This window comes from Canis aureus, chromosome 6, assembly GCF_053574225.1.
Source record: "Canis aureus isolate CA01 chromosome 6, VMU_Caureus_v.1.0, whole genome shotgun sequence".
NCBI lineage: Eukaryota > Metazoa > Chordata > Mammalia > Carnivora > Canidae > Canis > Canis aureus.
In genome coordinates, this window is record NC_135616.1 from 5,002,995 (window position 1) to 5,017,348 (window position 14,354).

At 45.7% G+C, this 14,354-nt stretch overlaps 1 protein-coding gene across 1 annotated transcript in view; it reads right to left on the bottom strand.

Moving 5' to 3' along the window:
- LOC144315097 (uncharacterized) overlaps positions 1-13,158 on the bottom strand; it is a 36,556-nt gene extending 23,398 nt beyond the window's left edge. The window contains exons 1-2 of the mRNA XM_077899694.1: positions 12,646-13,158; positions 10,509-10,589 (exon numbers count right to left, since the gene is read on the bottom strand). The gene's annotated coding sequence lies outside the window, so the exon portion shown is untranslated. The remainder of the gene's footprint in view (positions 1-10,508; positions 10,590-12,645) is intronic.
- Positions 13,159-14,354: the final 1,196 nt, after the last annotated feature.

Consider the following 14,354-nt stretch of genomic DNA (forward strand, 5'->3'; position numbering starts at 1 on the left):
AAAAAAAAGTGTATGTCTAAATTGACCAGCCAATCTCCCACCCACAGGGGGATTTGTCCTGCCTCTAGTAGCTACTCACGCCCCATACCTGAAATGCAGCTCTGATTCTTTCTACAACTGAGCTTTCTGCCTGACTGCTGCAGTTCAATTATCTACAATAGCCAAGATATGGAAGCAAAGCAAGTATCCGTCAATAGATGAATGGATGAAGAAGATGTGGTGAATATATATTTAATATTCCATCATATATCATATGATGGCATGTGTTTTATATAATACATATACATATATATGATGGAATATTACTCTGCCATAAAAAAGAATGAGATCTTGCCATTTGAGACAACATGGCTAGACCTAGAGAGTCATGTTAAGTGAAATAAGTCAGAGAAAAAAAGACAAATGCCATAAGATTTGACTCATATGCAGAATCCAAAAAACAAAACAAATAGACAAAAGAAGAAATAGACTCATAAATACAAAGAACAAACTAGTGACGGTCAGAGAAGGGGGGGTTCTGGGCAGCATGGGTGAAGGGGAGTGCTCGATAGGGTCTTCTGGTTATGGAATGAAGAAGTCCCGGGAATAAAAGTCACAGCATAGGGAATATAGTCACTGATACCGTAGTAGCGCTGTGTGCTGGGATAGACGGTAGCCACACCTGGGGTGAGCGCTGCATAATGTAGAGACGTGGAATCACTATGTTGTACACTTGAAACTAATGTAACATTATATGTCAACTATACTTCAATAAAAAAGAATAGATTTGATCTATAATAAAGTCTGGGGGGGGGGTTGAAAGAATGAACGAGACCAACGAAATCTAACAGAAGAGAAACCAAGACAAAGAAAAGCATTTGAAGGACAGAAGGGAGACTCTGCAATCTTCGTAAAACTTCACCAGATGGCTTTGAACCTTTCCTTCGTGAGCACGCATGCTTCGTACCAGGCGTTTCTGCTCGTTGCTAGCCGAAGGTCAGGAATTCTTCAGGAGGACCACCTGTCCCGTCTCACCCCCTTCATGGAAATAATTGCAAGTGCTGCCTGGTGTCTTCCTTCTGGGTGTCCACTGTTTCAAACACATCGCATCACGCACGTGTGTCTGGTCTCATGCAGGAATTCTTGGTAACGGTTTCTTCACTTTACATCATTTAAAATGCAAACGTTAAAGGAAAAGCAAAGCACAGTTAAGACTAAATAATGCTGAGAGCCCGCGCGGACCGTGGCCGGCCTTGGAGGCAAGTTTGCCGCGTGCTCGACCGGCAAAGCCATGTCGCATGTGCACGAAATCGAACCTCAGCAGGTCACTTGGCCCTGGGAGGCTCCGGCCCAGAAGACTGGGAATCGTTAGAAAGGCCTTCAGTTTCTGGGGTACTCACTGAGCCGGATTCCTGAAGGCAAGCAAACAAAGAGCTGTTCTTGGGTATGTTTGTGTTGGACGCCCAAGTGTGTCTGCAAAAGGACGAGTATCTACTGGTAGATTAACTTTAAGAAAAAGTCAAGATTAGGGAAAGGAAAAAAAATCTGAGAGTCTGTGTAACTGAAGTGGGCAGCAGCTCAGAAGCTGCACCTAACAGACTCCTGGCCACCGACACTCACGCTTCCTCCTGACCACGGGGCTGGTCACTGGGGACACGGGGGAGGGGGGTGGCCAGTGGGGGAGGAGGCATGGGGGTCCCTGATGCTTCCTCCTCACCAGGGGCTGGTCACCGGGCACAAGGGGAGGGTGGCCGGGGTCCCTGGGCAGTGGGGACAGCCCGCATAGCTGCTGCCCGGCTCCCCAAGGGCTGACCCCCCTCCAACCCTGCCCCCGCCAGCACTGTTCCACCCGGTCAAGCCTGCTCAACAATTTCTCTTCTGAAGCAGCCCCTTTGATGCAGCCTTGCTCTGTGTTCAGTGACATGAAAGAGATACTAATGCCGGTTATCAAAGGCCTGTGCTCGCGCCGCCGGCCGGGCCCGCTGAGGCTGTAACTCGAGCTCTTCCTTCACTTCTCCAGCCGCCTGGTGCGCAGGCCCGGGAGGGTGGGCAGCACACCTTTTTCCCCTACTAATTTCACATCAGATATGCATCCGAGTGTGGGGGGGACATGAATCAATACCTAAGCCTGTGGGTCACACGCAGGCGCCCCATGGAGCCCGAGAGCACGGGAGAGGGCCGAGCCCCGGGGCGCCCCAGGGAGCAGGCCTGGCCCACGACTCCCAAGACCTCCTGCTCCCTGCCCACCCCCGTGGGGGCCTCGTGGGGAGGGTACCAGTCGCACAGTCCTGCGGCAACTTGGGTCAGTCACTTCCTCAGAAGGAAAGATCTGGCCCTTTCCAGGGCTGTCCAGGGCTGCCCTAATTATTTTCCATTCTGGACACTCAAGATAGGATGCGTCCAAGCAAAGCGGTGCTGAGTAACTCTGCCTGCCGCGGGGGAGCAGCGTGCAACCGTCTCGGCGATGTCCAGAGAAACTTTCATGAGGGACAAAAATGCGGATCGTACATGCGAAGGGGAAAATGGGGTACAAACTGCGTGGACAGAAGGATCTCAGTTTGTGAGACTAGACGGGGTGGAGAGGGCGTTTGGGTGTGCACCGTGGTTGTAACGGGGCAATGGACTGTACGTGGCTTTGCCTTTATTTTTTGTCTTTGCTTAGATCTATCTCCTAGCCTGGCCATAAAGTGCATTATTTCTCTATGATATAAAAATGCAGGATTTGAAAAAATAAAATAAATAGACTTTAAAAATTAGAAAAATAAAAATGCAGGATTCCGGGCACCTGGGTGGCTCAGTGGTTGAGCGTCTGCCTTCGGCTCAGGTTGTGATCCCAGGGTCCTCTGTCTCTGCCTCTCTCTCTCTGTGTCTCTCATAAATAAACAAATAAAATCTTTAAAAAAAATTTAGGGGGATCCCTGGGTGGCTCAGTGGTTTAGCGCCTGCCTCTGGCCCAGGGCGTGATCCCGGTGTCCCAGGATTGAGTCCCACGTCGGGCTCCCTGCATGGAGCCTGCTTCTCCCTCTGCCTGTGTCTCTGCCTCTCTCTCTCTCTCTCTCTCTCATGAATAAATAAAATCTTAAAAAAAAATTAGGATTCAACTAAGTGATGCATAGTAAGAAAAAGAAAATTGTTCTTTTAAAGAAACTGTCCATGTGTGTAGACAGAACTTAGTGATCCCCAAAGGGATCCTTTTTAATTACTTTTTTTTTTTTTCAAAAGAGCCAGGAACATAGCAAACTTCTCTACCCCGGCTAATTAGATCTGCTGATTCCCCCACTGCTTGGCACCTGCTGGTGCCAAGGATAGAAATCTCAATTCAGGGCAGCCCCGGTGGCACAGCAGTTTAGCGCCGCCTGCAGCCCGGGGCGTGATCCTGGAGGCCCAGGATCAAGTCCCATGTCGGGCTCCCTACGTGGAGCCTGCTGCTTCTCCCTCTGCCTGTGTCTCTGCCTCTCTCTCTCTCTCTCTGAATAAATAAATAAATAAATCTTTTAAAAAAATCTCAATTCAGTTGGGAAAAAGAGGTGTCCTCTGTCCTTCTGTCTACCTCCATGTATCAGGCTCTTCATGGAGGACTGTGTGAGGACCACACACTTTTATTGCTCTGGTTCCGGGATTAAATGAGGTAATAGAGGAACACTGTGAACCATAACTCACCATACAAATGTGGGGTCTGTTGTCAGCTGTGCGGCCCCTGGGAGCAGTCTCCACTCCCACCTTGAAGCCTAACCCTCTTCTCCCACTAGCCTTTTGTGTTTGAGGAGGGTGTGAGTTTCAGACCTGCAGGAGAAGGGATGCAGGATAAGGTGCCCCGTCCCCACGACCTCACTGAAGATGGCTGGGCCATGGAAGTGCCTGAGGTGTCTGAGAATCCTGTCTAATAGCAGAAGGACACAGGCAGGGAGAAACCCAGGGAAGACGTCGAACAAAAATAATCAATGACCAGATGAGACTCTTCAGTATCCGACCCATGATGAGAGGACACGATGAAAAAGAAAATATTTGTGGGATGGTATGAGAGTCAAAACTCAACTGGAGTTTCTTGCTGTCTAGAAACTACACACACCATATATATGTGTATGTTCCTCACACACATGCACAACACGCACATGCCTGGACCGGACACTGTTTTCTTTATGCAGTAACTGGTTGGAAAGGCTGTATCGATGTTAGTTGTGAGGCTCCCTGGGCCTCCCAGTGCTAAAGGTACCTGCAGGCCCAGAAACAGGCCCACACACTGAAGGCGGGTCTAGGCTGCAGGGCCAGGGAGGTCTTCTTTCCCACCTGGATACATGAATAGATTGACTGCTGAGAATCAGTACAGCAAAGGGTGCTTTCTCACCCCAGCTAAACTAACATTTGGTCTCAGGCCCCTTTGAGCAAGACACAGTCTCCAGCAACCCTGCACATGGAAGAATGGTCAGGTATATAGACTTGCAACTGAACAAAACAGGAAGACATCGAAGGTTATTTCTCCTTCTGTTGAGCTATGAAAATAACTCTTTGCCTCCCTAACCCCTTCCAAACATGACCCACCCCAGGTTGAGCATTAACTGAACATTCAGTGCTCCTGAAACACTGGGCTAGCAGGGACTCTGGCTCCTTTGCTCTGAGGTCCATCTGGCCAGAGCAGTTATCCCCCTCTTGTGGGCCAGGACCCTGCATCCTTTGACTAAACTCCCAGCTCGGAATGGTGACTCATTAGGCCACTCTGAGGCTGAACCTCACAGCACTGGTCCAGGGCTCCCGACCACAGGGGCCTGCCCTCTCCTTGGAGCTGTCCTGGTCCTGCAGGCACCCACCTCCCCTCTGCCCAAAGCACCCCCCCCCCAAATTGGGCATCTGCTGCCCTCTGCTGCCCCCATGCGGCCAACAGCAGAGTGTCCTGGAAGAGCCCGGAAGGGCTTCCAAGGTGCATGTTGGCTGCCCCCCTTCACCAGTCCTTTCCACAACTCAGTAAATCTGATTCCAACTGTATGCATTGTCTTTAGGAGGTCTGAGGTCCCCAAACGGAAATAAAGCTAAGACACACAACTAACTGGGTGCCACTCGGCCAAGGGCTCAGCTCCCTCAGATTGTTTTTCCTGATAAAGTTCAGAGTAATGAAGAGCAAAGACCACAAAACTACAAATCACGGGAACCAAGTTCTAGACCTGGTCTTTCCATCTTGCTAATGGGTAACTTAGCTCCCCAGAATGTTTCTTTGTGAGTAATACCTTTTCTACCTCTTCAGGGAGGGGGTGGTGATTTAAGAAATGTGCCCTGGATTGTGGGGACACCCAGACAAAAACGAAGCCCTCCTCAGATAGGACTACCAGATGAAACACATGATGCCCACAGAGACTGGAAGTCAGATAGACAATGAATACTTTTTTAGTATAAGCACATCTCAAACGTTGCATGGGACACACTGGAAGTAAAAACTTTTTCATTTATCTAGAATTCAAGTGTAACTAGGCATTTGATCTCAGGGAATTTTGTTTGTTTTTTGTTTTGTTTAGGGGAGGGGGCTGTTTCTTCCTAAATCTGGTAACTCTATCCCCAAACGTCAGGCATCCCTATCATTAGCAGGACTAACACTCCTTAAACACCTTCCCCATAGTTGGCTTCCCAGCAACATGACCACATAGATAGCTAGCATTTTTTTATGGGAAGGAATAGAATGAAGTCAGAACTTCCATTTGGAGGATGCCTGCCTAGGGAAGGTCTGCAGGCCCCATACCTCCTTCTACTTATGCCGGGCACCGTAGGACAAGGGCACCAGCTGGCCTTGGGAGTTGCCTCTTATTTGATTCCAGCTAATATTTTTCTCAAAGTCAGAGATGAAAAACACTCTTAAAGCACCGACATGTTCAGACATCTGTTATTCATTTTCTTTGGTTCTGATTTTGTCTTAATCTTGCATAAGGGCTCAAAAATGCATTTGACTATCTGGTTTGGGTTCTAAGCTGGTAGAATTCTGGAGTTGGTGTTTCTCTCTAGGTAGGAGACATAACTGCCTATTCCCACAGCCACTGGGCCCGTATTGCCTCATTTCATTTCCATATGTCGGGAGAGAATGTGGCACAGTGCAGTAGGCCTCCACACTGGCTGCACCTGGAACTATCTGGGACATTTTATAAAACCCTGATGCCCACACCACACCCAGACCAGTTATATCAGAATCCCTGGGTGTGGAGACCCTGGCATCGGCATTTCCCAAGGTTTCCAGGTGACTCCCATGTGCATACAAGACTGAGAACACTGATCCAGAGCAGTGGTTTTCAAAATGTGGTCCCTGGACCAGCAGCTTAGGCATCCCCTGGGAGCTTGTTAGAAGTGGCTTGAGGACACTTGCCCGAGATGCCACGAGTTTGGTTCAGCCCAGCTAAGCTGTCGGCCAACTGACCCCAGTACGAGGCTCTTTCTCTGAACCCCTGCGTCACATCTGTGAGTGACACTAATATTCACCCTGAACTCTGTTAGCAACGGCACGCTGGATTCACAACCACCTCAGAGGGAGCTGTTAGCAGTATTCTCATCTACTTGGGGAGATGCAGACCAGGGCCTGCTTCACAGGGGACGACCTATGGGGTCACATATGTGGTAGAATGTTCTATATGTATTTTACCCCCACATTCTCACTTTGCACTGGGCCCTGCACACTGTGTAGCTAATCCTGCTTGAGGCAAAGAGAGGCTCAGCAACCTGCAGAAGGCCACCCAACTGGGAAGCAGCAGAGCCTGGATTGTTGGCCCAGCTTGTTGGCCCCAGGCCTGGGCTCCTGGTGAGAACACTCTGGTTCCAAGAGTGAACACTTCTTACACATGCAAACACTGAGCAGGAAAGGAATTTCACATGTTGCTGGCAGAGAGAAGGAACTTAAAGCAAGTCCTCATCTCATTGTGAAGAGTATGACCCACTCATATTTACGACATTGCTTATAGAAACAGAACATTAATTTTAAAGTGCCAAAGACGCAGACCTCTTTTAATTTCTATTTATCAGTAATAGAAAATCAAACTCGATCATGTTTCTCCTCCCACTTCAACTCAAAGAAAGCTACTCGGAACATTCCCCAAACTTGAGGACTACTGGTAAACCATAGTGCCTGTCCTAGTCAGCCTGGGTACCTATAAGAAAGGGCCATAGACCTGGTGGCTTAAACAGCAGAAATTTATTTCTCGCAGTGAATCCCAAAGCAGGGTGCCTGAGTGGTTCAATTCTACAGAGGGCCTTCCTCCAGGTTGCCTAATTCTTGGCAAGCAAGAGGACATGAGAGCTTTCTGAGGTCTCTTTATTAAGGCACTAATCCCATTCTGGAAGGCTCCACACTGGTGGCCTAATCACCTCCCCAGAGCCCCACCTCCTGATACCACCACACTGGGGGTTAGAATTTCAACATACGAATTTTGAGAGGACACATACATTCAGACCATTTCAAGGCCTATGCTAGGAATGTCATGACCTCACCTCCTTCTTTATGTAAGCAAACTGTCCCAAATTTCACAGTTATAGCTGGCATACAAGTCTTGTCTGGTTGTACAAGACCGTGACACAGATGCAGAATTGACCACATCCTGGATCCCCTCCTCGTGTCTTCTTTTCTTCTCCATGGCACGACCCCAGGATTCTCTCTACTATCCCGGGGGATGTGGGACCCAAAGTTCAAATCAACTGTAAGCCAATGGGAAACATTGGGTACCTTAACATTGCACATTCCAGAATCCCAGCTCATCCTGGCTGCGTTGAATCTAAACCACTTGAGGTTAAAGAACGATGTTTGAAGAAGACCGTGAAAAAGAAATTGCAGTTGGAAGCAGGAAGCGATTGGAAAATGGGTAAGAATTTCAAAAAAGGAAGGAAAAAGATTAAGATAAATTTCAACCAAGTATCTGCATTGATAATGAACAGACTCAAAACAACTGTCCTGGGAGAAAAAAAGGGCCCGGGGGGATGGAGACAAATCGAAGGCTTTCCAGGGAGGAAGGTACTATCTGAGTTAACTGAACAGTTGATGACATTCGAGTTAGGACCAGATGCACTACTTGTGAAGAAAATGCATCTGTTCAAATTTCAGTATCCAGAGGTGAATAGAGCTAGTAAGTCCCAAGGGAAAAAGGCAGAAAAGGGAGAAGATGAACTGAATGTCAACAACTCAAAGCTTGGAACATAACTAAGGAATATTGTAGTGCATCCCACGATGCCCTATGAGATTGTCATTTAACACTTTTCTTATAATAAATGTATGTTTCAGAAAAAAGAGTGGAATGGACAACAGAACCTAGAGAACGCATACACATGAGAAAGAACAGATCTGAAAAAGACAGACATCACTGCAAACAATGCCCTCTGAGAGTAGTCAAGAAGATGTAATCCAAAGACTATGTGGCTACTGAGCCTAAAGATAGAAGATAACAAGAAAAGGAAAGTGTAAAGAAGTAACTCTGGAGGACCGGAATGAAGCAAAAACATTTTAGCAAGGATTTGCTTCTATCAAGTATTTAAGCTGCATTACCAAATTCATGACCTGGTCATTACTGTTTTCATCTGGCCTAAGTGTAGAGGTATCTGCTAAGTCCTGGACAGGGCAAGGGGGTGTGTCCTGCTCCAGTAGGGGAGGGGCAGACCACTACTCTTCTGGAAGGGCTCAGGATCCCTGACAACAACAAGGTAGCACCCTTTGCTCCTAAAGTAGGCAGACACTTCTCTTATCCATTCACATTTAAGAGTTGAAGGAGAAAACCTTTCCAACCCACAAGGAAGGTGGGATGTCAGGGGAGAACAGAGGTGAGGTTCTAGATCTTAATGGTCGCACAGGCCTGAGGCCACCCAAATCCATATTCCAGAACCAGCTTATATCCTAAGGAGATATTGTGTTTTTTTTTAAGATTTTATTTATTTATTCTCGAGAGACAGAGAGAGAGAAAGAGAGAGAGAGACAAAGAGGGCTCCATGCAGGGAGCCCAACATGGGACTCGACCCCGGGTCTCCAGGATCACACCCTGAGCCGAAGGCAGGTGCTAAACCACTGAGCCACCTGGGCTGCCCCTAAGGAGATATTGTATATGTCAACAAGAAGAGGAGTGTTGCCAGCAAGAAGTCGGTAGGTACCATAGGCAGGATAGACTGAAAAACCAAACCAGAACTTTGAGCTTCATCTAGATCATGGCTCCAAGCCCCAAGGCTCTCTGCACTCCTACTCTCTCAGCCTAGCAGGAGACTCCACTCGTTGTGCCCACAGATCTCTGAGTGCAGCCTGGGGGTTCCCTAATCTGGAAAGCAACCACGCAAGGTCCTTGTTGAGTGAGACTGGAAGAAATAGGGAGCCAACTTCCCAGTGACATAAAGCAACACAGCACACAGGATAAGCTTGGGCTCTCTCCCTGGGATCAGGCCCAAGTCTACCCCTTTCTCAGTCTGTGACTTGGAGCAAAATACTTCTTGAAGTTTCTCTTTCCTAATCTGTAAAACAGAGATGATGACAATCATTGAATCTTCTGCTCTGGATTGTGCCAATGTGCTCTCGCAGCCAGAGGAAGGGAAGACTTGCATCACTGTAAGGGCTTCCAAACATCCAAGAGACAATGATGCCATGAGGACAGGATAAAAGTCAACAACCAAGGAGATCAAAACAACTCAATGTAGAGATAGATGGGGCTCCTAATATTCCCAAGTTCTTCCATTTTGGTTAACTATTCACTGAGAATTAACAAAGCAGTTAAGATCTTAACACCAAGGAGGGGACTCAAGGCTGCAGTGCCTTGACATAGTGCTTTGTTTCTATAATGCTGCGCTCTGCTCTGCTCTGTTCTGTTCTGGATTAAGAAATCCATTATTCATTTCTTTTTTACTTGAATTAAATTCATCATTTCCTTCCTTTAATTCAACTAAATACCTATGGGTGAGTGCTGATCAGGGAAACACAGGTTTGTTGTGTTGTTTTGTTTTGTTTTGTTTTGTTTTAAATATGGACTAAATTATGTGTCCAACCATCATCATGGCTTTGCCAGCAGACTTAACTGCCCAAACTGCTCTTTTCTGGGCAGGAATTTTGCATACAACGCAACACAGGATTCTGTGGTTGTGGGAGAAAGTAAGAGTTCTCATTGAACAGCTTACCCATCACACAATCATCTGTCAACAGGGGCTAGTGGTATGGGTGACATTCATTTGGATGGGAGCAGGCCAACGTCCAGTTCTCATGTTTACCCTGGCGAGGCTCATAGGGCAGTACTAAACAGACATCTTAGGTCAATATGGTGATGGTCTCGCTTAAGAATCACCAATTTTTACAAATAAGACATTTGAACATCTCACTTAGAGATGATTATTTATGGCTGAATCAAAGACTTTCTTTAATGATAAAAATACCTTTGATATCAGAAAATCTTCCACACATATGTGCACAACAGAAAGCTTCAAGTGCTTCAGAATATGGGAAGAATACCAAATGGGGCAGGAGGCAGGTCCTGTTTATTTCATCCACCTCAGCTCCTCAAACAAGATGACCACGGAGTCAAAAGAGAGAGTGAGACAAGACTTACACATTTTGATCATGTTAGACCCTGTTCGTTTAGCCTGTGAAATGTTGAGAAGAGCACCCTAGGAGCTTCCACCAGTGGCTGCTGGAAATTAATGATAACATTGATGAGTTTTTTCCTTAACCTGTGATTTTTTTTAGCATCATTTATCACTATTCTTTTCAATTATACACAGAATACAAAATTCACAACTATTTTTCAGTGTGCAGCTCAGTGGCATTAAGTATATTCACATTTTTGGGTAGCCATCACTACCATCCCTCTCCAGAACTCTTTCCATTTTGTAAAACTGAAACTTTACTCACTAAATAATGACTCCTCATTCCCCTCCACCCATCATTCCCACGAGTACCTGGCAACTACAATTCTACTTCTGTCTCTGAATTTGACCACGACAGTATCTCATGTACATGGAATCATACGGTATTTGTCTTTTTGTGACTGGCTTATTTCACTTAGCATAATGTCTTCAGAGTTCTTCTATGTTTTAGCCTGTGTCAGAATTTCCTTCCTTTTTTAAGGCTGAATAATCTTTCAAGGACATATAAAGCACATTTTGCTTATCCATTCATCTGTTGGACACTTGAATTGCTTACATCTTTTGGCTCTTGTGAATAATACTGCTATGAACATGAACTTATAGCTATTTCTTCAGGACCCTGCTTTCTCATTCATTTTGAATGCAAACACAGAAGTGTCTCGCTTAATCAGTGATCTTTTATAAAGACCGGAAAATGAATCAGCATTGATATGATTTCCTTTCACACAAGAAAATATGCAATGACCTTTAGTGAAATGTGAAGTATATTCAAATTTTGTATGTGTGTGTGCTTGTTTGGTGTACATATACCCCCATAGATTGAGCAGACATTGAACTAACTGATACTTATCAATAGTCTGAGGAGTTCTCTAAAATTCAGTGAAAAAGAAGTTTTTTCCTTTTCTAAACTTTTCCTCTTCCCACAGCATGAACATTTGAATTTAAATCAACCAGGGAAATTAAAACCATAAAATCAATCCTGTGTTTTTTCTACATTGATGTCCTCTACAAATTTTTTGATTATGATAAAAAACACATAACATAAACTAGTGGTAAGTATATTCACATTGTTGAACAGCAGAAATTTTCATCTTGCAAAATTGAAACTCTGTACCTATTTAGAAACTCACCATTTCAAAAAAAAAAAAAAAAAGAAACTCACCATTTCCATCTCCTCCATACCCCCAGTAACCACATTTCTAAGCATTTGACTATGTTAGATACCTCATAGAAGCGGTACAATTTTTAAAAATTAAACATTAGACAGAACCTCTAGGCAATAAAGTGTCTATTTATTGACCATTAACCATTGTGTATACACATAGAGAGTGCTTTGGTAAATTTTTTACAAACCTCTCATTTGCTAATGATTTAAGAATTCTAACTTTCCCTGAAAGAAAACTACTCAATCTTAGCCAAATATTTGATGAGCAGTTAAAGGGTTTATGACAGCGGCCTATCTTTAGTCAATAAAGGGAAAGTTATTTCAAAAAGACACCTGCTATCATTTCACCATTTCAAGACACCATTTTTAGTGGTTGATATGTCTTGGGGAGAGTTGACCTCACTCTCTGTGGCCCATGTGTCTGAGGAGACTCATCAGGCTTACAGAACACTCACTCGTGGTTAGAGTTTTCCTCACTAAGATTTCTTTAGATTCCTGCAAGGAGTTAGTCAGCAAGGTGACAATTAACTTTAGTATTTTACAGGTGAGATTATGATGCCGCCCTGGCCTTGCTTCCCCTCTTCTACCCCAGACCACACAGTGGGATCTCTCCCCAAGTGAGTCTTCCAGCAGCCCTCCTCCCTCACACAGTGCCCCCTGCCACTAACCCAGCTCTCCTTCCCCCATTCCCTAGATCCTCAAGGATGCTGCTGCCTCAGGAGAGCAACTTCCCCACCCTTAGTCCTTTTGTCATGGTATGAAAGGACAGAAAATGGTAAAGAGACAGTAAATGTCTTTGCCAAATGATCCTACCCCTCCTCTTTCCAATCTCTCTGCCTCCCAGCTCCTTCCTTATCCCTTCCACTGGCTCGCCTTCACTGGCCTCTAGGGATCTCTATTTACCAATGAGCCAGTCAACCACCTATCATCCATACCTGTGGAAGGCCTGCTAACAGAGACCAGGCCCAGAAAATCAAAAGGTAGGAAAGTGGGGCAGATCCAGTCATACCACCAGATGAGCTCTGTGGCCACCGTTCCTTCCCCTTAGGTTGAGGTATTTACAGAAGGCATTCCTGTGGAAGAAGCTCCACCCAGGATTCAGGAAACTAGGTCTCAAGTCTAAGATGTGACTTTACCCCACTTACACAAGTTAGCCTGATTCTGTTTTATGGATACCAGCAGGAGACATGAGCTCTTGGGTCAGAAACAAAGGACTGTATGACTCACAACACAGCAGGTGGTATGAGCATCAGCATATTGGCACCAGCTCCTCTTGCCCTCAAGGTCCACAGGAGTGATCCTGGGCCCAGATCAGTATTACAGGTAAAGTGGGTTTCTGTTATGGTTCAGGAACACTGAGTTTGGGGAATCCACTGTTTTCACAGCCAACAGTAAACAAGTCTGCTTTTTAGGGTCAGAGGGCGGGAAGACATTATCTCATTTCTCAAGAGTACCAGCAGCAAGAACAACTCTGAAGGTGGCCTGGAGAAAGGGGGGGTCTTGGCTCACCCTGCAAGCACACATGCAGCCTGAGGAGGACTCTCTCTCCTAACACTCGCTCACAGGTTCAGCCCTGCCCAGAACTGGTTGTGTGACTTTCCACAAATCACATAACCCTCTGGTTCCTCGTTCTCCTCATAAATAAGATGGTAATACATGCCCATTTGCCCCACAGAGCTAAGGAACCCATGTATAAGGTGGGAGGTTGGTGGAATTTTGCAGAAGCAATGAAGGATCTGGCTTCCTGCTTGGGATCCCTAAGTCTCTCCGGTTTCTGCTCCAAGCATGCAAAAAAGGGCACTATTTTGCAAATAGATTTGAGGACCACATTCCACAAAGTCCATTTCAGCCAATTCTTATGCTACAAGCCCCAGTTCTCACCAACTTCCCTCATTCTTCATTGAGAAAGCTCATCTCAGGCCTGATACTGAAAACTAAGTGCTCTAGAACCTTCCACCCTCCCATTCTACCCTCTATGACCACTTATTCATCCTATACCTCTCACCCGAGAGCCTCATTTCTCCCCTACAAGGAACATGCCCTGAAGCATCAAAAGGTGACCAGATTTGTGCTGAGTACATCAGCAAACTGTGGACCACGCAGTAGTCAGGGAAGACGTGCTCATCTGAAAACATCTACCCATGACATTAGGTCCAGAAAAGGCATTCTAACTTACCAACTGTGGCTAAGCTAGTAGTAATCTAAACTTAATAAGAAGTAATTCATTTTCTTCAAAAGTTTTAATAAAAATGGAAGAGAGCTAAATCAAAATAGAAATCTGATTTCATTCAGTCAATAACCCATGAAATACACAAATTTCCTACAGGATTCTGAAAAAAGAATCCAAAGGTGGAAATATTAGGGTTAATGGAGGGAAGCACTTAGAAAACCTTCAAGTCCCTCTAACTATACCCCGACGTTGCCAACTGAGTTGAGTGGGCCACTGGCCAGAGGCTTCATCCTCCCAAACCACTTCCCCTCCAACCGTATCTGTTAACACACCAAAATACCTATTCCTCTGTTCAATAGACAAAACGGATATAATGATTCCATTTTAAAGATGACCAAACTGAAACACCTAGAGAATATATCACTTATCCAGGAAGAGATATTTAGCAGGAGGCACAGCTGGAATCAGCCAGAG